Source organism: Callionymus lyra, chromosome 8, assembly GCF_982586985.1.
Source record: "Callionymus lyra chromosome 8, fCalLyr1.hap1.1, whole genome shotgun sequence".
Taxonomy (NCBI): domain Eukaryota; kingdom Metazoa; phylum Chordata; class Actinopteri; order Syngnathiformes; family Callionymidae; genus Callionymus; species Callionymus lyra.
In genome coordinates, this window is record NC_141825.1 from 13,055,868 (window position 1) to 13,083,637 (window position 27,770).

Below are 27,770 nucleotides of genomic sequence, written 5' to 3' on the forward strand. Positions count from 1 at the left end.
TTGATTTTTATTTATTCATGAAACATCGAGCAGAACTAAATAAACACCTCTTTCTCAGATTAAAGTATTAAATAAAGTCAGGAGGTGTGAAGGATATTAGAGTAAAGGTTCAACATAGTAAATTAATAATTATGTATACATTTAAGAAAATGACGTCGCAAACCAAATGTTATATATTAGGACCTCTACTGGTCAATTAGTATATTGCAAAACCCAGTCGGTGGGTAAAAACATTTCCAAGCAACATTTCCTCACTTAACTTTTTTAAATACTAATTTGGATTTTCATCTAAATTTTAAAAAAATTCACGAATAAAAAAACATTTTTAATAAACTAACCGTCGTTTTAGGCGGTATATTGACATTGTATGTGTCCGTGTAGAAACAAACAACAAAGGTTCCTACGGTAATAAGTGACAATGATACCGAAAAAAAGATTATTAATCTCTACATTTCAAAATAATCTTTGAAATATTAATCTCAAATAATTGTCTTCCGTGCCATAATTTGACAAAACTGTCAATCAATATAATCCACTAATTTAATCGATTTGATTTAACCGGAAATTAATTGAATAATTTCTCAAGCGGCTGGAGACGAAAACAAACCACAGAATCAAAATTCAGGTAAGAATTTAATCTCTGTCTCTGTCTTACTTTAATGGACATTTAACATTGAACTCTAGCAGTATATGAAGGTAGATTTTTGTTAAAACATTTTTGGACAAAAGGTATTATTTCCTAGCATATGAGTTAATCCAATGAGTCAAACACTTTGCTATGTAAATAAATAAGTCAAACAGACTTAACTATAGGTCTATTATAGTCATGTGTGGTAAATATATATATATATATATTACTAATATATTAACTATATTACTTTGAATAGTTCCCTCTGTAAAAACAGTAGCTTGAAGCGCTCGATGTAAACATTGATCTCGTTCAGATTCAGAGTATTACTACCCAGAGTATTACTACACAGAGTATTACTACCCAGAGTATTACTACACAGAGTATTACTACACAGCTCTTCTGTACGAGTGGTGATATGTTTTTTAGATTAAAAGCTGAATTAAGTTTCTATATATCTCATATACTGATCAAACATGGAGGAATTTATCTTCAGCCTCCTCGACAGTTTCTTCAAATGAAGTTTGTGAACAGTGTGAAACTTGTGAAGCGCTTCAGGGTTTTTTTTGAGCATCTGCGCTAACAAACTTCTGCCTTGAACTCCGCGGCAGTCGATAGCTGAACCTGATCGCCCACCCGACTCTGACCGCCTCACAGGTTCTGATGAGTTTCCGAGTCCGTCTCCGACAAACACAATACAACTTTGGGAGAAAACATCTTGTTTTACAGCAGATCGACGTCTTTAAACGCTGAAGAAACTTTTCGAGTGAGAAATGTGTCGAGATGGAAGAAATTAAGAGCTTTTGCTGGTGAATCTCAGCGTTGAACTAAATCTATGGGAAGGTGTTTGACTAAAGAATGACACAAACAGCCATCTTTGTTTTTATCTGCAGGACATGAAGCTAGCATATTGCTAATAACTGATGTCGACTAATCTAGCAATGAAGTCACGATTCCATGTTTTTTTTATCAGAAATTATATTGTAAAATTAATTTATGAATGAATATTTAGCTCTGTTTTATTTGACAATTGGTTTAAATTGCTTTACTTAGTGACAGCCTTAGTATAGGTACCGCTTAGCATTGCTATAGCGTTAGCTAAGTGCTAGCTTGAAGACAGCTTAGCATTAGCATTGTTCTGTTTTCATAAACTGTGTGAGAAGAGATTTTATATCAACGTCTCCATCTTGACTGACTTGTTTTTGAAGAAGACGAAAAGATACCTTTGAATAATTTATTTAATTCTTTCTTCATTTAAGAACCAGAACTTTTAAGATATTTATTATTTCATATTTTTGTGGGTAAAACACATTTTTCTAAAAACAAAATAAGCCTAAAGTTCATTTGAGTTTACATGCATTGTGCTGTCGTATTTTATATTCAAAACAATAGTGTTGTGTATAGTAACTACTACACAACTGGATTCTAATCTTCAAAATATACAAAGATGTAAAGTATTTAAAGGTGCTTTGATCACAGATTGACAAAGTAGCAAGTTAAAATCCAGTTGAAAATTTAAAAAATACTACTACTAATAATATTTTCTATATCTAAAATGGGATTTTGCTGGAGACCTTGGCTTCTGCAGAAGTTTAAGTGATGTCTATTATATAAAATAAATAATATATATAAGAAAAAATGTTAAAGCCAGCATGTTGTGTATAAGTCAGGGACGAACATGAAAACATTTTCTTTTTTTTTAAATCCCGTAAAGCATCAAGGTCATAGTTCCATTCAAGAAGTGAATAATGATCAGAAAATGTGTCACTACAAGTTAAAAATGATCATTATTGTACTGATGCCATCTTGTGTCTACCTGGTCCTCAGTTTCAGCCTCAGGGAGTCGCAGGAAATCCTCCTGGGATCCGACGGTCAGCAGCTGTGTGATTAAACCAGAGAAGATTTAGTTACAGTAAAAAGAGAGACGTGTGAAAGTGAGTGCAACACACACACACACACAAACACACACGCGCACACACACACACACACACGACTGTCAGGCTCCCTTTTATCGTGTGATCTGGGAGATTCTCCAGAGGCTGACTCTTGCAGGAGCATGACAGGAACGGCTTTGCACTTTGAAGTGAAGTGACATTATCAGTGAGCATCATCTCTCCTCCTCTCCCTCCTTCTCTGGATCTTCCTCATCAGTTTCCTGCTGCTACCGTCTTCATCCTCCTCTTCATCTATCCCCCTCTCTCAGCCACCATTTCAGCATCTTCCACCTTCTCTTTGTTCTGGGGTTGTTTTTTTTTTTTACTTCAGAAGCGTGTTTCTGACGAGGTGACATCATGAAACGGTGGAATATATATTCATGTCTCGGTGATGACACTCTGGCTGGAGGGCACCGGGGTCTCCTCTAGTGGGAGCCTGAGCAGCAGAAGACGGACATGGAGGGATCAGAGGGGCTCCTCACGCGAGGGCGCAGACGGGCGATGGGTTCCCTCAGAGATCCGCAATCACTCGTGTTCTACGGCGTGCATGAATAATGCAACATAACCACGTCTCCCTGATGTGAACAAAGAAGTCTTTGGAATCAAGACATCAAACCAAATTTGCCTGACAACCATCAAAACACTTCCTCTGCCCTCTCACACTCTGAAACGGGGAAGGCTGGTAGGCGGAAAGACTCAAATTCCCTCCAGACCGGCACCTGAAATAGGAGTCAAAGGAAGTGGGGCAGTAGTTACATCAAACCCAATCAACAAATGAGCAGATAAAAATAAAGCGACGACGCCGAAGCAACATTAAAGTCACGCTGCACTCTTAATGAATGAGATCGCAGCAGGAGGACGAGGGGGTTTTGGAGACAAAAGGATCCATTATCTCCCCATCGCATCAGCAGCTGCAACGACAGCCCAAAATACCTGAGAGATGAAGGAGGGAACCCTGCAGATGTGAGGCGAAGACAAGGAAGGATTGCGGCGTTGCTGCGAAGATATATTTCAAAAGTTTCTTTCCACCTTTCACAGGAGTTAAAAGTGAATCACAGATTTTTCCACCGGAGCAATCTCGACTTCTTAAGATGCATCATTAGCAGGAGACAACCAAACCGACTCGAGCGTCTCTCTGCACCTGAGGGATGGTGTGACGTGTCGTCGCCATGATTGACACATGTCAATGCGTTTCCATCTTTAATGAAGGCAGTCGATCATCTCGCCTCAGCTGAACCCGAATGTGAAACAAGGCATTAAAAATACAAAGAGAGATAATACTGAGAATATATGAATCTCTTTTATTTAATTCCTTTAAAAAATTGAAAATGAAGAAGATCTTAATTACATCAAACAACTCAATCAAAGGAAATTATTGATCTTGATTTGAAGATTTATTGGATTAAGTTGTCAAGAATTGTATTTTATTATTATCAAATCCAGAGTAAGAAAGCAGTTTGCGGTGGATTGCATACTTATTTAAATTATCTTAAATTAAACGTTTATCATTTACCCAGATTTTTTAGCTTTTTTTCCACTTATCTTTTGATATATTTTTAGTTTCAAGGGTGAATTAAACTACTCTATTCATGTTGGAAGTCTGGGCTCTGCGTTCGTAAAAGGGTGGTCTGTGAGAGACTCGGAGCGCATCAAGAGAAGCCACTTGAGTTGGCTCAACGGCTTGTCAAGATGCAATAGCGTCGTGTCGCCACTAGGAGGAGGCGCAAGTGGATCATACATAGAATACAATATAAGGCTCATTATAAGAGGAAATGGAAATGTGTTTGGTTTGCTCTGAGCTCACGCTGGCTCACGACCCAGTTAGCAGAGATATTATGAATATTTCTGATCAAGAGGAAATATCCTCGTAGATTTACATAAGCAGCCAGAATTCATTTGTTCCATCACGATCACTCTTTCTCGCACCGTGTTAACGGAGAGCATCTTGAGACGTTCGCCTCGACATGTCTTCATTTCTGGGGGAGTCAAGGTGTCAATTGTGTTTGTTCATGATCTTTACTCGAGGTGTTACACAAGTCGACAATCCTGGGAAAGTAGCAAATATTGAACAGGTGTAAAATGGAGGCTCTTCTAACGTTGACTCTCGCGAGGCACTAGAGGTCAGTCCCAGCTATTAGGGGTGAGAGGCGGCTCAAATTGATTGGATTTTTTTTTTTTTTTTTTAAAGTAAAAGGTCTTCACTAATTTTGTAGCTACGACTGATCGACCATGAAATCGCGACCGACTAATGTGTGAGGTTCACCAGATTTTGGTGTCACATGATCAACCAGGAGCCCGACTTGACCTCGTCCAAAATAGCACCTCCTTCCATCTGTCTGGTGTGTTTGAACACGTCGGCCTTGTGTGCCTCAGTTGTTTGTCTCTGACTCTCACCTGCTGCTCTGAGTTTCCAGTCGAACTGTAAATCTTCTGTGTCTCCCCAGAATCTATTCTCGTTTTCTTGTCCTCACTTCTCCTCGAATCTGTTTTTGAATTCGTCATTTACAGATCTCAGCCTAATAATTCATGTATGTTTTATAATGTTTAATTAATTTGACCTTCCTGGACTTTCTCATTGATATAAGAGTTTATAACTATCTTCTTATATCTAGAGATTTTTCATTGAAGAAACAAGAAGTGCGTCATGATAAAAAAAATCCTACAAATGATATTCAAAGGTCAAATTTGTGTTGCCCTAAATTAGTTAAATATTACGGCGTAAATATAAAAAAATATATTTTTATCAATGAATTGTTGAATAAAATAACAATTCACAATGTATCCGAGATTAGGTCAATTTACATCAAAGTACTTGGTATGGAAGCAGATGAGCCGAGGGAGGAGGAAGGGCTTAATGGACGTGTGCGACATGGAGACGACCACGATGGTGTCAGCGCAGCAGATCGTGGCGACCGAGACGGTGAAAGCTCGAAGAGAGATCGTCGTGACCTTCAGTCTGCCGTGGCGAGATGAAAGCTCAGCCGGCTGTTGACCGCCGCGACATCTGCCGCAATATGTCGGCCATTGGTTTTTTTCACCAAGATGCACAACAGGTCAGATATTTTCCAGAAGTTTTGAATACTTCATAATCAAAGGTCTAGGAGAGGAAAAGTCACTTTGAGGGATCTTCATATCTAGGATCGTGGTTTCATCGTTTAGAGCTGTCAAGTCTGACCTGATTCGTGTTAGATGCACCTGAAAGTTAAAGTGACCTCCGTCACCTCCCCTTATTCATTTCCCACTAACCTTCACGTCCACCTCCCCCGCGCCGCCGCCTCCCCCGACGCGTCCCCGCTTATCGCAGAGCGAAAAAGAGAAGGATATTCCCTGACATTTGATGTGCCACGAAATTGGATTTCCAGCGTGCGAGCCCCTCGTGGAGAGAATCCACGCTGTGACTAATTGAGTGGCGTGCCAACAGTGTCTAAATGCATGGCTGCTGGTGCAAGTCTGTCTGCGACCTTCTCTCTTTTTTTTTTTCCCCTCTCTCTGTCTCAGAGGGGTCTCTCCGGGAAACAAAGACTTCTTTATCCCCATCGCCGATGCCACCTGTTCTAGTGATGTTTCACGATGACTCACCGCAGCCGTGTCACCTGTCGGACCACCGTGGTCTCACCTGCCACGTCACCGACCAGAAGCTGTTTTTCTTGGTCTCACTGAAGTCTCTGCTCACACACACAAGTCAGCCGATTTTTTTTCCTCCTCCAACTTGGCGAGAGTGCGAGCACAACTCCACCACACACGAGAGGTTGGATGGTGAAGGAAGGAAGGAGGATGAAGGAGGGGAAGCGAGTGATCACCTACCTGCCTCTGTCCTCCGTCCGTCTGTGGCAGGAGAGCCGGTCTCCATCCTGTCGGGGGCCGGGGCTCGGCTGCAGAGACTGACATCATCCCTTTCCAGAGAGGAGGTTTTCCCTCCCGTTATCTGCACCCTCTCTCTCCCTCACCCTAACTCCACCACTCACTCACACAATACTTCTCCCCCCTCCCTCCCTCCCTCCCTCCCTCCTTCCCTCCCTGCTTCCTCTCCTCCGTCTCTCCATTTCAGTTGTTGCCACGGATTGCAGCTCATTTCTTTTCAAAGTTTCCACAGATTACAGGAAAATAACAAGTGCTTCTGTGAGACCTTTAAAGATTAGTGTGTCGAGTCCACAGATGCGGAGGGGTGTGTCTGCAGAGCTACGGTGTCCCATGAGGGTCTCATTAGTGCGGAGATGGTATAAATACACTTATAAATCTCAAGCAGCAACAGCAATGGATCGGCTGGTGTGACATCACTTCCTGATTTTAGGAAGCTTCTCAGTGGTGGAGAGAGTAGGATGCTTCTTTCATAGTTATGTTTTTAAAACACTACTCAGTGGTGGAGAGAGTAGGATGCTTAGTTCATAGTTACGATTTTGAAACACTACTCAGTGGTGGAGAGAGTAGGATGCTTCTTTCATAGTTATGTTTTTAAAACACTACTCAGTGGTGGAGAGAGTAGGATGCTTCTTTCATAGTTATGTTTTTAAAACACTACTCAGTGCTGGAGAGAGTAGGATGCTTCTTTCATAGTTATGTTTTTAAAACACTACTCAGTGCTGGAGAGAGTAGGATGCTTAGTTCATAGTTACGATTTTGAAACACTACTCAGTGGTGGAGAGAGTAGGATGCTTAGTTCATAGTTACGATTTTGAAACACTACTCAGTGGTGGAGAGAGTAGGATGCTTCTTTCATAGTTACGTTTTTAAAACACTACTCAGTGCTGGAGAGAGTAGGATGCTTAGTTCATAGTTACGATTTTGAAACACTACTCAGTGGTGGAGAGAGTAGGATGCTTCTTTCATAGTTATGTTTTTAAAACACTACTCAGTGGTGGAGAGAGTAGGATGCTTAGTTCATAGTTACGATTTTAAAACACTACTCAGTGGTGGAGAGAGTAGGATGCTTCTTTCATAGTTATGTTTTTAAAACACTACTCAGTGGTGGAGAGAGTAGGATGCTTAGTTCATAGTTAGGATTTTGAGACACTACTCAGTGGTGGAGAGAGTAGGATGCTTAGTTCATAGTTAGGATTTTGAGACACTACTCAGTGGTGGAGAGAGTAGGATGCTTAGTTCATAGTTACATTTTTGAGACACTACTCAGTGGTGGAGAGAGTAGGATGCTAAGTTCATAGTTACATTTTTGAGACACTACTCAGTGGTGGAGAGAGTAGGATGCTAAGTTCATAGTTACATTTTTGAGACACTACTCAGTGGTGGAGAGAGTAGGATGCTAAGTTCATAGTTACATTTTTGAGACACTACTCAGTGGTGGAGAGAGTAGGATGCTAAATTAAAAGTAAAGCTTTTGAGACACTAGTCAGTGGTGGAGAGAGTGATGTTTGTATGGATTATGTTGTGTTGTTTTGTCATGAATGTTGTTCTGGTGTGGGGTTAGATTGTGTATGTGTTAGATTCCAGTTTGGTACAAATTGCTCAACTGAACAATTTGGAAAAAGAACCTAACAGGCTGAAAATCCATTTTCCGAGAGTGTTGTTGGGTCAGTAAACCGAACCACTTCCATCCTAAGATGAAGACTAAGACTGGTTTGTCACTGAATCATTGTTACCTATTCAAAATTATACTTTTCATGCTACCAGTCTATACAAAATTAAAGGTTCTTGTGATTTTTCTTAACTGATGCTAAATGTGTGTGACCCTCATCAGGAGAAACCTTTTGGTGCAGAAGTTAATAAAAGGATCAAACCTTAAGCTTTATTTTTCCACGGTATAAAGCACTCATCTAAGTATTAAATCGTGACTTAACACTGAACTGAAGCATATAAAATAGTGCTGGTCACAGCTAATTGACGTCTCAAGAATTATGCATTCACAGGCAATGCCCCGACATGCTGGGAGCCATCTGGCTGGCCAATGTTTTTATTTTTAAACAAAACTAACAACCCTGTCCTTAATTCAAGCTCTTGAAATTTCTCTTTAAATAAGTCTGTACTGAGAGCTCCAGGTGTTCAATTGCTAAAAGAGATAAGATGCTTAAAGGCAATCGACCTTGACATAATGATTCTTTTCTATTTGTCTATTTCCTGTCCCGCCTCTTTATCTCTGCTGGCTGCAAGTATAAGTTAGATGGATGGTCATTGATGTCATGTTATCATAAAGCTTTGGAAGTATCATCTATACACACTATGTGTCTTTGTGAGTGTTTGACAGAAACATTTTCTTATATTTTCTCAAATTACTATTAAATGTATCCTGGATAAACCTCTGGCAAAGCGTGAAAAGTTGAAAACGTTCCTCAGCTTATTTTTAAATCTTCTTTAGAGCTGAAGATGTTAACAACTTATTAACGACAAACAACAACAGATGACAGCTGATGCTAATGCTATTAACTCAGCTAAGCTGTGGTTGGCTTCAGGGCAGGACCTGGACTGAACTGCTGGTGTTTTGTTTATTCTCCGAGAAACTTGTATTTTCACAAATTGCTCCCTCAGACTATTTCTACCAAGAGTTTGTTCATTAAGTGCACCAACTATCCTCCTCGCTATTGACATTTAACGTGCGTTTAAAGTAGTTTTGACCTTTTTGAATCAATCGTAGCCATTAACACTAAAACTTTCCACCAGAATATCTATTTCTGATGAGATACTGTGAAATCTAATCGTAATACGCCTAGGAGGCCGACAAAATAAAATGTACTGCACTGGTCCCCAACCTTTATTGCACCATGGACCAGTTTAATGACAGCATTGTTTTCATGGACCGACCTACAGATAAAATGTCAAAAATAAAATGGCACAACTTGCAAAAATGAAATGTTAACAACATGGAAATACATCTCATCATAACTGGGCAGGATCTAAAAGAAAATCCCAAATAGTTTACGTATTTTTAGGAAGCTTGACCGAAATTTGAATATGTCTTTATATAAGAAAATCTAGTCTTTTTTCCACTGACGCTAATACAGTCTATTTTACAATAAATTAAACATTAATGTAATATTTTGACTTATAGTTTAGTAACTCTTTACTAACGCCATATATAAAGTACCTCCTATAATGCAATGCTACACTTTTAAAATGTAAAGGTTAAAATCCCTTTTTATTTCTTACTCAAACTTTCAGCTAAAGATCTCCAATTATCATTTAAGTTGATAATGTTTTCTCTTGACAATATATTTCCCTACTCGCCATTAGCAGTCACTATGATGCATTCATTACTTTTATATATTTAATAATTAAAGTCAGAATTACTTATCAGACACAATGCATTGGTCCAGGGAACATAATTCAACTTTATATTCCCAGACAGAGGCTACATTTTGCCTTCTTCTTTTCATTCATTTATCTCGTTATATCATATTGTAGTTTATGTGTGAGTCTAAAAACTATTTCAGTTAAGTCTTAGGTTTGATACACCTGCTGTATCTAGCAACATCTTAACAATGGACAATAACTCAGGCAGCTTTGAGAATTCAAAATCCACTGGATGATGTGTTTGAAATGTAGACCTCTTAGGTGGAGCTCGGCTGAAAGTGATTGTTTTCATCTCACAGCCGCGTCAATTCCCACTGATGTAATTAGAAGAAGAATTCCCCTCAGAAATGTGGAAGTTTGACATGTTTCACTAGAATAGCAGACAGATGTTGTTGTTCCTTGGCTGTTGTGTTCATGTATCTGCGTGTGAAAACGATGACAAACATCACTGACAGCAAATCAAAAATACAGACACAACACACACAATTATGCAAAAAAAAAAGATGGCAGCTGTCTTCGATGCAAGGGTTGTTTTTTTTGTCGCCATCCAACCAAATGGGTCTGGTCTCGTACAACTTCACTTACAAGTGGGAAAGACGAAGTGTCCTGGAATATTAATCTCAAGTGGAATGACACAAGAATGACTAGGCTCACTGCAAGTCAAAAAGCTTATTGTGTCTCAAGAATCCGGTGGACCCCGAGTGGTCATCGCCCAATCTTTTTTTTGCTTCTTTCATACATCGACATCAAATAAAATGCTGTCATTTCACTAACTATAGACCCCAGCACACTGACCTTCACCTGTGTAAAACTTTCATGACCTATGAATATGTCAGTATTTAAGCTAAGCTAACAGACAGAAATGATCAATGTCAACTTTAAAACAGAGATTCCCATTAATAGTAAAACTTGTTTGAAAGGTTAGGAAATAGACGAGAGCGTTAAATGTAGTTTGAAAAACATGCCCATGAATTAAAGGAAACAATAGTGCAATTCTTCCACACATGTTGTTAACGGGCAGCTGATGTTTCTGTACTTGGACCTCTATTGTATCATCAGTATGTGTTTTTTTGTACAAAACTCTCTTTTCATTGAAATATTGACATAAAAACTTAACCTCCTTAACCCTGCACATATCAAGTTTAGCCCAACTGCACACACTCTGCTGTGATTGGTCAAGGTTGTGTCGCACGTCATGAATCCTGGAAGTCTCCACCTCCAAGGGACTCGTTGTATAAACAAAGCGGGGCGTGATTACAACTGGCTGGAGGAGGAGTGAAGACCATTGTTATGTCATAATGGACTCTGCGGGGTAGAAAATTATAAAGTAATAACCTCAAAACATGGTCATGTTGAGAGAGTTCAGCATGACCTTAAATGCCCTATTCGAAGTTTTAAAATACTGATTTTGCCTCCTTCCAGTGTCTAAATGATGTAACTGCAATGTGGTAAGGTCCCACTGTTGGCCATTTTTTCTCCTACTCGCTACTCTAAAGCAGTTTGGTGGTCATGTGACACTCACAGGCTCTTGGGCGGGTCTACCAGACAAAGTCATGCAGTCAGAAACATTGTTGAAATAACAATGAGAGAGTTTTTTTCTACATGAGTCACGACTGAAGTTGCATGTTAAAAGTGTTAGGATTGTAAATAAAAAAAAAGGATTGTACTTTTTGGTTCGGAGCCTCAGTGATTTGGTTTGACACCTCTGTAAACTAGAATAATTCCTTGTTCTGCTTGAGCACATAAACTCTTTTTCTTCTTCTAGCATTCTTAGGTGGTGCCAGGAAAAGTACAATCTGTGCTTTGGCACGAGCGGCGTTGGCCGTTATTAACTAAACACTGTGAAGAAAGTGAAAGATGCTTCTTCTGGCTCGTTGGAAGTTGCACGTGTTCTCCGGTCAGCTGATGGTTTTCCATCAAGACATTAACGGTGACAGGGAGTCATGGTGGTCGTGGCTGTAGGGAAGAGAAGAAATGGGCTTTAAATCAGTCTGGTGAAAATGAATCGAGGATTCAACCTAAAGGTCTTTCACACTCCCCCTCCTGACTCCTACACAGGTTTGCAGAGCAACACGTAATGTAGCTCACTTTCATCCATCTGCTTCTTTCAGATCATCAGCAGCCAAGTCCAGGAAACCTCTTTGGATCTATTGAGATAGATGTCTGCGCTGCCCAGGATCTGTGTTGCTGTCTATTACCGCTGAAGGAGACGTCACCAGGGACGCCGGTGACCCTGCAGACCCACGGAAAATAGCCTTGAACAGAGCCGGGATAGAAAGTCTCTCACCACTGCAGAAGAACCTCAATAAACACACACATGCTTAAGTGAGCACTACACACACACACACACACACACACACACACACTTGCATCCTCCTCCCTCTGCGTCTCCCACGGGCATTTCTCTGCGTCTTAACTCATTTAATCCTACATTCATCATTGTAAGGTAACAGTGGCAGGTGGGATTAAAATGGATTAGCCCTATTAAAGGAATGTGTGGTGCATATTACACCCAGACCCACACACAGCTACACACACTAGACACCAGCAGGAGATGTTAAATGCAGACAGACTGATGAGAGCAGGAAGATAAAGGCACAGATTGGGGGGATGAAGGTAAAAGAGCTGACAGGGCAGCTTATTTGAGGATGTTCCGAGCGGAAACAAGATGGTGCCGTATCGACTGGGTGTGTGCGGCTGCGCTTTCTCCTCCACTCACGCGGCGGACTCGCCTTTTTGTTGTCTTAACTCTTGTCTCAAGAGGTAGCTTTTAGAATCTTCCCTCCTTGTTTCCATAGTGACACTTTCCCTCCTTTGTGCAGGAGAGTGTGTTTCACAGCCAACAGAATCGCAGCATTTGTGTATAGTAAGAGTAAGTCCACGAACACGTCAATTCCGTTAAAAAAAAACAACTTTTTTTTTTAACATCTACAGCAGGGAAACCCTGGTGTCGTCACTCTTCATCGACGGGAGCAACATTCGACTAATGGCTCTGCGGCAGCAGAGACAGCGTCTTGTTTTGTGACTTCAGATCAGTTTTCAGCTGAAGTCAGATGTTGTGAGTGTATTACAGATTCTGTTCTTATCAGGAGAGGCTTTCAAAATGCATCAATCAAGGGAGGAACAGTGGAAAATAAGCCATTAAATACAGATTGGTTGACTTATTCGTCCATCAGGAAGCATTTAGATTATATTTATCGTGTTAGTTAAATGCTACCATTTAGATGAAGTTAAATAGGATTTTACTTTACTGGTTGAATCACACAACTTTGTTTACAGCAGCAGAAAAAATCTGGCCTGGGGGCCATATGTGGCCTTTGCATGAATATATTTCTGCCCTCATCATCACCCCGTGGTTGGTGGTGGAATGGTAGAAGTGGTTGAATCACAAACTGCAAATGTCCATTTTATGTGGTGCTTATTCTTTAATTTATCTCCATTAAAGTGATGGTTCACCCAAAATTCAAACTTCACTCGTTTTCTATTTCTGTAACGTCCCTCTTGTATTCTATTGTACCAAGAAAACTTCAATGAATCTGTATATTTGAAGGATCCCAGTCTATGAGCTCCAGCTTCAAGTCTTTCCTCATTGAAACACAAGTGTGTGCAAGATTTAGGCGGAGCCTGGGATCTTCTGCTACAACCTCAAAATATGGACTTATTTACAAACAGTTTCTAATGTAATGTGAGGCTTCAATACAAGATGGACGTTACAGACGAGCAGTATGAAGGTATTTAGATGTTTGTCAAAGTGTCTTTTTGGACGAAGATGTAGACGAAAACAACTGAGCATCACTCGCCACAAATGGATAAACATTGTTGTCTATAACTCTAAAAAGGAACAAATTACTTTGAAAATAATCGCAACCCTAAATATAGATTTTTGGGTGAACTATCACTTAAAGTTCTAGATTCTTTGAGGACCAAACCATCGCCTTTATTCTTTTGTTTTATGTTTAATTTCTGTCCAGCCTCTGCTATAATTGAAATGTTTAACTAATTATTATTTTCTTATTATTTTAGACATTTATTCAAAGTTAAAAGGTGAGCCTTTACTTGAAATGTTAAAAATAATATATATATTTTCCTTGAATAATATTCTCATATTTAATATGTATGACCACATTTACACAACTTCAATGTTCTCTGAAATCTTAAAATCAAATGTATATAAAATGAAACAATATCTAGTTTACTCATTTTATCTGTGATTTTGGGCTCTCGCAAATTTTCAGGTTGTGTTTAAGAGGATTAATACTTTTGAATCACATAATAAATGTTTCAATGTCATTATAAATATCAGTCTACACTTTTCATTTTTACAACAGCTAGTTTGTTTGTACAAAAATTACACAAATAGCTCATGAAGTTTATTTTTAGGCGTTGATAACCCTCTCCCCATTTTACTTGGTTTTATTGATAATAACTTAAATGACTTTAGTTTTTATTTTAAAAGCTTAGAATTCTACTACCGACAACTTCAGTATTATCTTGATCTTTAAAGTATGTACTTTTTTGAGTATTGTTTTGATTGTCTAAGCGCTTTGTGACCCTGGTCTCGAAAAGCGCTATATAAATAAATATTACTTACTTACTTTTTGATTAAAATGCTTTATTTCTTGTTTGTAACTCAAACAATGAGTTTTTAATTCAGTTTTTACCCTGTAAAGAGTACATTTCTACATGGCTTTTTCCAAGCTCAGTAACAGCAGCAGTAAATCGGACAGCAGATGGCAAACCATTGAAGGAGCCAAGGTGTCGAGCAGGCAAGTTCACAAACATTGTACTTGATCTATTTGTTTATTTTGTTACTTAGGGGTTTATGAATTCAACTTTACCATTCAAACACATTTGTTTTACTGCAACGTGAAGTGAATGACATTTTAAACTGAATGCTATACTTAGCTGTTTGATTAGTGTGACGATGAGAATGTATTTCTACGAGTAAAGTCTGCATCATGGATTTCTTCGCTCGTAATTCTTGGGAACTGTGACAGAAACAAGCTTTCACTCCTCCTGCACTGTCACCCTAATTCTGATTCCACTCCTCCACTTGTGAGTCCTCACCACTCTCACCCCTGATTACTTCAAATTGATTGAAAACGACTGACTGCAGTACAGAATCTAAAATGGCCAACTTTTTAATGGAGGAAAATCCAATTCGTCTCCAGATCGACTCCAATATTTTCCCATTTTTACACTCGAGCACGTTCGTCAATTCTTGAAGAATGACTATGAAAAAATAGGAGGCAAAATACTTTTCTTTATACTATTGAATTGTTTCGTCAATTAGCAAATAGGTCACTGAAAATGTTGCATAAAATACTTAGTTGTGATAGATTATTTAATTTTTTTTATTTATGACGATATCCACTTGTCTTGTATCTCAATAAATGCTGATAAATAATAGCTTTGCTAAATCGTAAACTCTGGAACACAAGTTCTCCACAACCTGTAACAAACAGCTCTGTAAACTTATTGAAGTACTTTCTTATAATTACTCATATCTGTTTACGTTGGCTCGTACTTAAAGAGACCAGCAGGATATAAACTTGATGATGTTCACCAGATGCCAGATTTCATGCAGTGCAACTTGTGAAAACAAAGTGTTGATCACGATTTCTAATCTTCCAGCTCTTTTGAGCCTTTGATCCGTGTTTTTTTTGTGAGAATGCGGGCGCTTTCTCCAACTCTCCACCAAGTTGCATGACTCACAGATTAATTGGATCTGTGCTCTGGAGTCAATGATGAGAAATATTCAAGTGACCTTCAAGGCCAAAACTGTTGCCTATAAAATACAACCTAATCTCAGTCGCCGGTGTGTGATGAATTATTAATTATAGATTATAAATGGCCAAATTCATCAATTTCAAAACAACCTGGGCGGGGAGGGGAGATTGATGGTAGAGGGAAAACAAGTGTGTGCGCGCTGGTGTGTTCCTCAGTGTGTGTGGCGGTGTGTGTGGCATCCGCAGAGAGAAAAGAGACTTAGGAAAGGAACAAATCCCTTCCTCCTCTGCCCCGCAGCCTCTCACTCGACTGAGTTCCACACCAGTGAGTCAGTAGCAGGAACAAGGACGCTGGAGACTCGGCGGACACGAGGGGCTCTAAACTGAGACGTCTGCCATCTTGAGCTGTCACAATTCTTGTGTGCAAGCAAGGATGCACCTGACAAACCTAATGAATTGACGGATGAGGAAGACGGAGCCTCTTTACAGCTTCGAACTTGAATTTCCTTTCATTAAAACTTGCTCTGAGAATAATCAAACATGCTTATGGCACAGCCAGGAGAAGTCAGAGAGGTCGTCTGAATTAATTAATTTTAGAGAACGAGGGCTTTAGTTTGAAAGTCAAAACCAAGATTTTGACTTCTAAGAACTTCACATGTCAACCTGAGACTGACAAAAACATTGTCCAAAATGTATATATGTTTATACAGAAGATTGAACTCATGATCTAACATAAATGTTTGCATGTGTAAAGAAAACTGTTACTAGCTGAATTTGACATTATTGTGCTAAGTTGCATGATTTAAGTTTAAATGTTAATTTAATACATAACAATGGATGAATATGAAACACTTTCCACTGAATAATGAATGTTTTAAGCTTGATTTAATATGTATTAATTCACCAGATATTCAATAGCTCACAGTTCATAGATTGGTTTACTTTAGGCATGAGCGGATAAGTCTAAAAAGGCAAATGTGAAGAATAAATGTTATTTTTTATTAAAAACAAACACAAGGAGGAATTTCTTATAATTCTTAAAATAATTCTCAGAGTTTCCCCTTTTTTATTTATCAATAGCAATCGATTATATTTACAATAAAAAGGCAATTACTGATATGATACCAGGTAAATATATATGTACACAGGGAAAAAAAATCTTAAATTTCTAAAAGCACGTTGATGTTATTCTTGCAATAAAACTAAGAAATGCCTCTTGACATCAATTGCAACTTAACTTACTAAGCAGAAAATGTAGGAATAACAAATCTAAAACTATAAGCATTTACTCTCACAGATACTAATATTATTAAATCGTATTGTTTTTATCGTGGAACATTTATTTGTCCTTTGTTCACCTGGGACATTAAAAGTGAACGGACTGCTCACTGATTAGCATATGCGCGCTAAATGTTTTTGTTTTTTTTAAAGAAAAGTTTGAAGATTAAACACGTTTAACAAGATTTATTGAATAACTACTGAGATTAATGGACTGCCAGACAAATAAGGTATTCGTTTTGATTATACAGGGAACCAGCGATCTGTTATGGTGTAACTTAATTTACGTGCTTGACTATTTTAGCTCCACCATGGACGACCTGAAGCATCTACACGTTTGTGAAAAGGAAGAAGAATGAAGGAGTGAAAGGTTGGACTCCCTTTATCTTTTGCATTTATGTTTGATTTTTAAATGTCTCATCGTTGATTCATTAAGTTGGTTAACACTGGGAAAATAATTTTACAAAAACAAACATATCACTTGTTAGTAAACGAATAGAAGTCAATAATCGATGACATTTCATTTTAGGGTAGAATAATACTACTTTTGTTCAACTTTTATTTAGTATAGTTCATTTCACTCAATCCATTCATTTAATATATATGAAATGAGTTATTTTATTTTCAGAGGTCAAGTTCTATGTTACATCCACAATACATATTCTGCAATGGGTTGTCAAATAATATAATATATTTACATTTTTTGTAAGTATGTTTGATAAAAGACTACTTGAGACTGTATACTTTTTAGTCTGTCATAGAACAAGTGTTTTTTAATGGCTATGTCCGATTGTTTACCTTACAGGCAGTCTTATCAAATATGGCAACCTCATGAAAAAAAAAATAGAAAAAAATGTCTACTCTTGAATTAAGTAGGTAAGTAATTTGTATTTATATAGCGCTTTTCCAGACCAGGGTCACAAAGCGCTTAAACAATCAAAACAATATTCAATAAAGTATAGCCTTAAAGGTCAAGATAACACTGAGAACAACATCTAACAATAGAAGAGGACTAACATCCCCAATAACATCATAAATCAGTTTGTATTTAACAGTGATTTTTATCATTGTCTGTGTTCAATGAAAAAAAGTAATTCATAATTACAACAATTATTAATTTAATATTATTAGTAGTAAACAGCAACAAAACAACACTCTTTACATTCATACCTTGGATCCCAGTAACTTTGTATAGTTTATTTATTTGTAAAGGCCTGACACATCAAACTAATTGGGGACCATATGAGATAACTTTGATAGAGTTGCCTGAACTAAGAATTTTCACTTTAATATGTGTGTAGAACTTCTTGAATGGTCAGTAGCTGTGTTTTTGTAGTCACATGATTGGTTATTGATTTGTGTGGAGCCGTAAGTGGATATATACAGTTCAGGCCGAAAGTTTGGACACACCTAATCATTTGAAGTTTTGGCAATTTTACGCTCAGGATGACCTTTGTTTCTTAAAGTAATGATGGTCACTCTTTTCTCTTAATTTACCTGATTGACTCTTGTCATGACATGACAACTGATGGCACCAACTCCATTAAGAAATTCCACAAAGTAAAGACACACCTGTGAAGTAGGGTACATAATTCCACATGTATTCATTCATAGTTTTGATGCCTTGATGATAATTTACAATCTAAATAGTCATAAACATGTAGAAAACACATTGAATGAAAGTAAGTAAGTAATTTTTATTTGTATAGCGCTTTCCCAGACCAGGGTCACAAAGCACTTAAACAATCAAAACAATACTCAATAAATTTATAGTTTAAAGGTCAAGATAAAACAGATAACACAACAGGAGTTCCAGAAAATCAAGGAAAAGCCTGAACAAATAAAAACATCTTAAGATGTTTCTTAAAGGAAAGGGTGTGTCCAAGATTATATAATGTATTTCCCTTTGTATATGACTAATCCTAATTGATTCAGAAAAGTAAGTGTGTTTAGTGAAACCGCAATATTGGTACAGCAGAATAATATACTGTTATACACAGTAAAAAAAACACATTTCAATAGTTGTCCTCCTTGGAATACCTTTTTTTTAACAGACAGACATGTCTAACATGAAAGAAAAACATGGTTTGAGTGACGGGCAGGTGTTGAATAAATTGGAGATGTTCCTCCTGAGTAGTCGCAGGTAAGTGGTGGATCCTGACATTGTCTTAAACAACAGAGAAGAGCTGAGAGAGCATTTCAAGTGTTGAAATGAGCCTGTTCGTGTCAGCGCTGTTGAGTTGTCAGACGCAGTTATCGAAAGTCCAGTGTGGATCAGCTGCTCCAAATAAAGACTCTGTCCACCCTTTTCCAAATTAGTGAACACCCCTGGTTTTATCCACCGTGTGCAGAAGAGTGGTCGTGTTACCTGGTCAGGACTTGTTATCGCAAAGATATTGAAGCTGCTGGTCCATGTGATTCAAGCCTGCGAGTGCAGGCGACTCCAGCGATGTGCTTTTGTCTTCAATTCTTCTGCTCACTTTTCTATTTTGTCATGAATCAATCCCCCGAGTGTAACAATACCTATTTCTCTCTGTATAATTGGACTGGATGACGGACACATCTGAAGTCAACGGATGATAGCCCCTCCTGACAATGGAGTGTCTGACCTGTGACAGGAATTGAATGGGTAGAAATAGACACACACTCACACACACACACACAAAGCAACACAATCACTCGCACAAAAAGGCAGTGAAAAAAAAAGACATTCCTGGGCGTCAAATATTTATAATACAGATATTTTTACACTAATAGAGAAGGAAAATCCAGAGCGTGACACTAATCCGATAGTCATTGCAACGACTTAAGCAACACACATCTCTTGTGTGTACTGGAGGAGGGTCTGATCAATTGTTCAACCTCAGTCTCGGGAGGAACAATTCATCCCTGTCCCAGAGCACCAGAGCAACTATTCACTCTGGCAAGTATTGTTTCTGTATTTCGAGGTTCAGTCGTCGAGAGTTTGCAGTTCACTGGGCTGATGATTGCATCTCTGCTTTCTGCTGATGTTGTTGTCCTGATGCCATTTTTGTGCGCAACCTTAAACACCAGCTCATTCAGCACACGTCATTAGTATAAAGCAACATTTAATTATCAAATCGGAATAAAGGATGTGTTTATATTGTGGATTAATGGCTTTTCTTTGTATGTTTAGTTTAAATATTCAGTGCCTTCTTTATGCTGCTGTTTTTTGTGATTTTGTTATGATATAAATGCGTTAATTTGTCGCATTTGTATATAAATATCTTTATATTTGCTAGACAATCACTTTTGGGTCTTTGCTAACAATGGGGATTTGGGGTCCAAAAGGTTAGCGATGAGATGAAGAACAAAACTGGAGATTATTTTCCAATGTTTCGATTTTTAAAAACGCTCTCGGAACTGATATCTCGATTTCTGCGCAACCTTTAATTTGACGTAATGACGGAATTTGGCCCCGACTTCACGTCGGCCATATTATTTGAGTTAAAGATTTGAAGATTGTCAGCAAAGTCTTTGAATGATTTTAAAACTTGCATTTCATGTTTGGGCACCAAATTCGTGGCCAATTGGGGGCAAAATGGGCGTCAAGTAAAATGGTCACAAAGTGGCTGCAATGGTTACGTTTTGCAATTGTGAATTTTTTGTGATTTTCTTGAAGCAGGTGAAAACCTGCAGTGGCACTTTCAGTCACTACCTTCACCTACAGAAGTGCCATCATTGCAGGAAGGAGAGTCAGATGTTGACAGCTGTGTCGATTACACATCCTTTTCTCACACATTTAAAAGAAGAAGCAACATTTTTCTGTGAGGTTGTAACTTTATACTGGGCTTATTTTAAAAGTAGGTTATTTTAACTAGTGGCCAGAACACTGATTAATTAGCGCTTGGTTAATCTTGGCAACAATTATTTATTCATTAAGTTGCGTAAACAAGCATATCCAGGGAAGGTCATTTAAGAGACCGATCGTTTTTTTAACAGTTAATGAAACTTGTTGTGGGATAAGATGCATTAATCCTAAGGGTCACGTTGCTAATTCGGTGAAGGTGTTCTGTCTTCTTTGCTGTAGTGACAATTCCAGCTCGTTTTCCACCAGGATCTTGCTGGGATTACCAAAGAGTAAACCTCCACATGCATGCAGAAAATACACAACTTATTCAGTAGTTATTTTAATGGGCAAGCTTGTCAAAGTACTTAGATTCTCACTATTTAACATGTTTGTAACTTTAAGAAAAATGTTTGGTATGTATTTATCTATGAAGTACAAAAGTACCTACCTGTTTTCAATTAAATATTAGAGGCACAAAATATAAATAAAGGTCCAGCTTCATATTTATTGACCACCAAAATGTATTTCAACCCATCACCTTTATTCACTTATATTCATTTATCAATTTGACAAATAGCCAAGAGACAAATATCAATATCGTCAAATCCATTTAAGCCCTCTCCTGGGTCCGGGAGGAGCAAACCAAAAATCATAAGTGGATTACATGTGTTACAATAGAGGACAAGTTTTTGTTTCTTACAGATGTTGGCCTTCCTTAGAAGCCATTAGAAGAATGAATAGGTAGACCCAAAAAATATTGCTAAATGAAATCTTCAAGTGCTGAAGGTGACGGCATTTTCTGCAGAAAAAGACTCCTTCCCAGTCACTTAACTATTTGCCCTTTTCTGACAATATTGTGATTCTTAACTCTTATTACAATGCTCAACATAGACACAAATGTCTTTCCTTTAATTTAATTCACATAGATTCTTCCAATTATGGATTTAGAGAATAGAGTAAGTAAGTAATGGTGTGGAACCAAGTTTAAATACTCCAGTTTCAAAGAAATGCTGTTTCTAATACATAAATCACTGTGGTTTTACCGATCTGAAATAATATTAGAACATATTTTACAATTATAATGATAAAAAGGGAAAAAATCAATTGTATTGTTGCAGCTTGTTGTTGCCGACGGGCCTGCAGTTTGACCTGCCTGTGGTAAAATATAAAAATAATCTGACATCTCCAGAGAGGGTAACGCAATGTTCTGTAACTTTTTGACATCCTCTGGACATGAGTTTTTAAATGGATGAAACTAAGTCAAAAAGCAATATCCACTTTTTTATATATTAACTAAAGTCGAGCCACTTAAGTAAGAAAACCTCACGTTTAAAGCCACTTACATTTACTGTGCTGCTTCATGTTCATGTGTCTGTTTTTCTTCTGAACATGGGGTAGATTCACTTGGTTACCGTTATAGTTGATGATATCTCTGCTGCATGTGTGACTGTGTGTGGGTGTATGTTTAAGTGGTAAACTCCTTCCATCCGTTCTTTATTGTACCAAGTGCAGCCTATTGGTTTTGGTTTTTATTTCAAATCTTGACAAAAACTGTCTGTTGCTGCCCCTAAGATAACGTATATATATATATATATATATATATATATATATAACCCACTATAACGATCATTCACTGCACTAGAGACAAAACACTGGTATAAATGTAAAAGGCTTAAATATGGCTACTGTAGGTTATGATATTGATACATCTATTCTGTAATAAGGATAGCATTGACATGGAAATCTATCCTCCAGGTAGGGGGCGGGGGGCACAACACACTTATAAAGTGAAGAAAAAAGAAGGCATATTCTTTTCATTTTCACGGTGCAGCTATAAATATGCGTTTGCCATCATATCATGAATGTAAATCTATTCCAATAAGAGACGAGAATAAGATTATATATGCCTTCTGCCGACGACGCCACAGCCCACACCCAAACGCCCTCCCACCACTAATTAATTTGTCAAATACACAAACATGTCAGAGCCGAGAAGACATGATTCACATTATTAAAGCTGCTCAACTATAAATCACACCTGCGGAGAGAAATAAACAATAAGCTGCTGAGTGAATTTATTACTGAAGCCAAATATTTGCTCCCAAATTGAGCTTTCTGCTTGTTTTGCATAACACTGCTGTGTGTGTGTGTCTGCGAGCGAGTGTGTGTTTGTTTGTGTGCAACCGATGGTAAGTTTGACTGGCTGCCAGTGAAGCAAATTATTATTCAGTTCCAGCAGTATATGGGCTCGCCTATTTATATCTACATGTGAGGGTGTGAAAATAATATTCTACATCCTGGAGCGGGCAAGCCAACACGCGGGGATCACACAAGCGCACATGCACGACAACAGATTGTGAACAAAACAGCGCGATTGTGTCTCAGTATAGCAGTCAGGCTGGTGTTTGTCGGACAACATTGGCAACTTGAGTCTTCCCCAAAAGCACAAAATGTCTCCCCCCCTCCCCGACCCCCTCTGTGTGTTTGCTGTTCGCTTTGTCGCCATGGAAACGTCCACTGGCCAAACATCCCCATGCTGATCGACACTTGCATTAAAAGTCTTCCCCCTCTCTCCCCCGATTAGACTCCCTCCCTTCTCTCTTCTCATGTCCTCACTTAGTATCATGTGGCAGCTTGAGCAAACATGGCTGAGAAATGTGTACAATCTAAAAGTCTACACACAGAAAACACCCCCCACTTTTATTCAAATAAATTAAGCCACCGCCGGAGCTCCGCGTGGTGCCGGGATCAATAATGTTACACACCACCGAGTGAAATGTTTCACATCGATTTATCCCACACCCATGTTGGCTACATTCATGCTCTCTAATGACGCTCTCTGAGTCACACCGCAACAGTCTGTGTACGTGGATTTACAAAGGAGCTATAGAGGAGTAAATAATGGCAGCCATTAATCAATATGACACAAAGAGCAAACATGATTGGTTTTCTTTTTGCTCTTCTAAATCCAGCCCAACAGCAGCACGGGAAGCAGGGGGATGCCTGCCCGTCTCTCCACAGACAATAATTCACCTAAGGATTTATTTTTTGTGGGAAACTTCCACAGCTGTGCAGCAAAAAAAAAACTGCAAGACTCGCAAGATATTTTGGCATAAATTAGCACGTAGCATTAATCATTTAGTAATTTAATCCAACTACCAGGGAAAGCGGTATTTCAAGGATTTCTACAGTAGCGCCGCTGGTTCCCCGGGTGGCACTGATTCGTCGGCAAAAATTTTCAGAATTAGATGCAAAGCAATTAAGTAGTTTATTGTTGTTTATTACGCCTTCCTGTGGAAATGAAGCTAGCTAAACTAGTTTTAAAGGGAGGGATGAAGTACATACAGCACCAAACCACCAGAAGTTTTGACTCCAACAAAACAAGCTGTTTGTACACTTTTATTTGATATAGGGATGGTGCTATGACACGTATCATAATGCAGGGGCAACGATTCACTATATTGCAATACTTAAGAAACATGGATATATTTGTAGTATTGTCAACTACTTGACTCTGTTGTTGCTGTGTAATTTGTTTTGAAGCCAAAATGTGTCCAAACATCAGCTTTAAAAGCTGCTGGAGTCGACTGTATCCTCTCAAGCTCAGTAATCACTGGATTTCATTGTTCCTATAACTGGGGAGGATGTAATGACTGCTGTCAACAAGTCGTTGCAAGTCAAATTGCAACACAAAAATAAACAAAAAAACGCAGTGAATATTTGCAAGATAATAGAAAATAAAAATGTATTGAAATAAAAGGATTAAAGCACCTCTGGGTAGTTTGGGTACCTTCATATTTTTGTACTAAAATATTTTCATAAAACTTGTTGATGACACATCAACTTAAAACTAGTTGAATGACTTGTATACCGTGACTTGGGGTGTTTTGTGTGATTTTTATTTTCACTGTGAAAGTTCTTGGGGATGGTGTGAACATGCTACATATCACGCTGGTTGTGGTGGGTGGGGGGGCGAATTACAGTACAAAGTTAAAGTTATGTTATTTACAAAGCCATCATAACGCATATCATATTTCATGATCCACAATCAGATTCATTACCTCATCAGTATCCATCCTTCATTCATCAATGGAAGTCTGGAAAATTCGTCCAACTGCTGCAAACCGGCACATGGCAACTTTTTCGACTTTAAGCAAGGTGCTCATGGGGAATGTAGTCTCCCATCGGGCTTAACACTACCTCTGTAGTCCACTGGCATCGCTCGACTTAAAATCGCGTAGAGCTGCTTTAAAGAATGATGTTAAACATAAAGTAGGATTTGTAAGCTTAAAGGATAAACTAAATTTAAAAAATGTTACAGTGCACTATCGATACAATATTGTGAAAATGATATTGCAATATTTGGAAATACATTTTTTACACCCGTTGATATTAGTTGTCTTGACGCAACTTTGTCCAATCCATCGAAATGGTAATGTATCTTAACATCCAACATATGAAGGACGAATTCCGTCTGACAGGAGAGAAAATGAAGTTGTGCATGTGTATATGGCGGAGGAGCAGTGGAAGTGATTTAATGGTTTCTAGCAGTGTTGAGTGAATCCATCATGCGTCGGCTCCTGGACAGATTGGTCAGTTGCAGCAGGGGGTGTGATGTGGCTGAAGTGCAAGTGGCTTTTAAAATGCGGGATAGCCTGTCAGCTCGGCGCCCTCGGGGGAGCAGCTCCTCGCCGTCCTCTGTCGCCAAATGGTCTTTACAAACTCTCATTCCTCGTCTGCGTGAGAAGGGTGTTGGTGGGCGTGAGTAAATCTCTGTCCGGCAGCGAGTCTGGATGGGTGTACGGGGACTCGTTGGATGGCGAGCTCCGAGCAACTTGGATTGATGAAGTGATGGTGATGGATGGAGGTAATAAAGGCCTGGATGTCCTGTCTGCTGTCATTGATGAGGCCGGTATGAATCACTAGTCTGGGGCATCTGAACATGCCGCTCCATCCTCAGGACTTCCACTAGACTCCACCTCCGTGCCATTACTCCTCCGCCTTTTAGTGGGAAGAGATATCTCCGGCCGCACAGAGACCACGCAACGTTGTGTTACACTGATCGCTGATGACCCTTTTGTTGAGGTCCACACCAAGACCGATGAGTACTGCAACAATGAAAAAGATGCTTTGAGGAAGCAAAATTGTAGATAGTAGTAGTAACACCTTTGTCAACTACCTGGTCTGGAAAAGCGCTATACAAATAAAAATGACTAACTTACTTACTTACTATTATAAAAATAACCGTCTTTGCAGATGACATATTGGCTTTTTCTCTTTCACTGCTGGTTTGGGTGTTTTTATTGTCTTCTGCTAAACGGTGACATTTCTTTTAAAGTGAATTATTGGGAAAAGTAAAAAGTCTTAACATCACAACTGAACGGAAAGGATTTTATACATATATTTTATATTATATATTCTTATGTACCAGTTGGATTTTCCCTGTGTAGATTTTAGTAATATGTGTTAGCTTGTTGTAGTATATGTTATAGGGGTGGGAAATCCCCCAAAAATATATCCTTTTTGTTTCACCTTCCTGTATCGATATTCAACAGAGATAGTTCATCATTTATTTATTTTTTTAAATTAAAATGTCGCTTCAAATCATATTTTATTTTAAAGTTGTTTTTGGTTCATATTTCAATGATGTGTGTAAAAATTTAAATTATTGATTTTCTTTACTATTTTTCACCTTGCACATTTTCACGGGTATTGTTCATATTGGTGTTGCAATTAAACATCCAGCCACCAGATGGCAGTCATCAATATGTTAAAAGGAACAATGAAATCCTGCGAGATCCTGGCAAAAACTGAAGAGGTGTGAGGATACAGTCGAATCCAGAGACTTTTAACCCTTGTGTTTTATCAGGGTCAAGGTTGACCCAGAGGTCTGAAAACAAATGTGTTTGTTGTATCCTTTGTGTTGTCCCTGGATCAAGGTGAACAACCTCCACCACTGCATATGTATTTCTGGAACAACAAGGGATAAAGCTGATGTTTGGACATATTTTGGTTTTCAGTTCTATTAATTCAACAAAAAAGAGTCTTTTTACTGAAATTCAGTGTCACCTAAAATCTTTCAGAAAATTGTAAAAGTGTATCAAAATATATCCAATTGTATGTTGATCTGAATATATCGTAGTAAGAAACAAAATACATTTGCAGAACTCAAGTTTTCTTGGGTATATGTTTTATTTGAATATATTTGAGTCGCCTCTTCTTATCCATCCTACTTTTCATCCATCGATTGTTGTGTATTCAAGACGTTATTGTTCGGTCCCGCCTTCACCCGTCCTTAACATGAGCTGTTGAAAGTCTGACGTGCTCTTCATTAATTCCATGTCCAGACGTCACATGAGCGATGGTGAGGTGGAGACTGAGAAATAAAAACCAATCAACTCGCTCATCCGCTCGTCATAAACGGGGTCATCTGACCGAATGAGGGCGTCTCAAACGGCGGTGTTTGTGTCAACGCAACACATTAATGATCTAGTATGATAATTGGTCGTCGGGCGCGGGGCTGCTGTCTCGTGGCCCGTGAAGCATCAGCGCCCGGACCTTCCGTGATAAAAGAAGCAGCATGAGGGCTTTCAAAGTGGCACCATGCTGTAGGCAACACAATTCATCACCGCCCCATGAATATTCATCCGGCGCCGTGTTTGCTGTAGGGCTGCCGAGGAAACACGCCTCGGATTAGGTCTCTTCTATCTGTTGTGGTTTGAAGACACCTGAACCTCGTGGCCTCTCATTACCAGACCGGGGCTGCACTCAGACACCTGACAAAGAGGGAAGCCTTGCTTCATTAAAATAAAAAGGAAACGCTCCCCGCTCAGGCGCGCTAACAAGGCAGAGGTCAGACAGTGAGATGATTGTGAATTCTCCCCTCTGCGTCGTCTCACAACATCCTCACCTGCTGCATGTGATTGAACACGCTCACCTGCGCCGGCACCATGAAGACGACTTCTAACTGGAAGAATGACAAACGGATTAGTATTCATACGTGTTACCCGCCTGACGCGCTCTGCATTCAATATTTTGTTCAAGCGCTACATCGTTTTTTTTGCTACGCACCGACCCGGAAGCACGACAATCAAGAACCAACCTGAGAAAATCAATCTCATGAGGTCTGAAATCGTTTCGTGCTCTAGTTT

General features: G+C 38.8%; 1 long non-coding RNA gene across 1 annotated transcript; it reads left to right on the plus strand.

The window, feature by feature from the left end:
• Positions 1-509: 509 nt before the first annotated feature.
• On the plus strand, positions 510-12,467 carry LOC148073694 (uncharacterized). Its single transcript, XR_015712100.1, has 3 exons — positions 510-625; positions 2,456-2,562; positions 11,913-12,467. It is a non-coding gene; the product is annotated as an uncharacterized LOC148073694 (long non-coding RNA).
• The last annotated feature ends 15,303 nt before the right edge of the window (positions 12,468-27,770 follow it).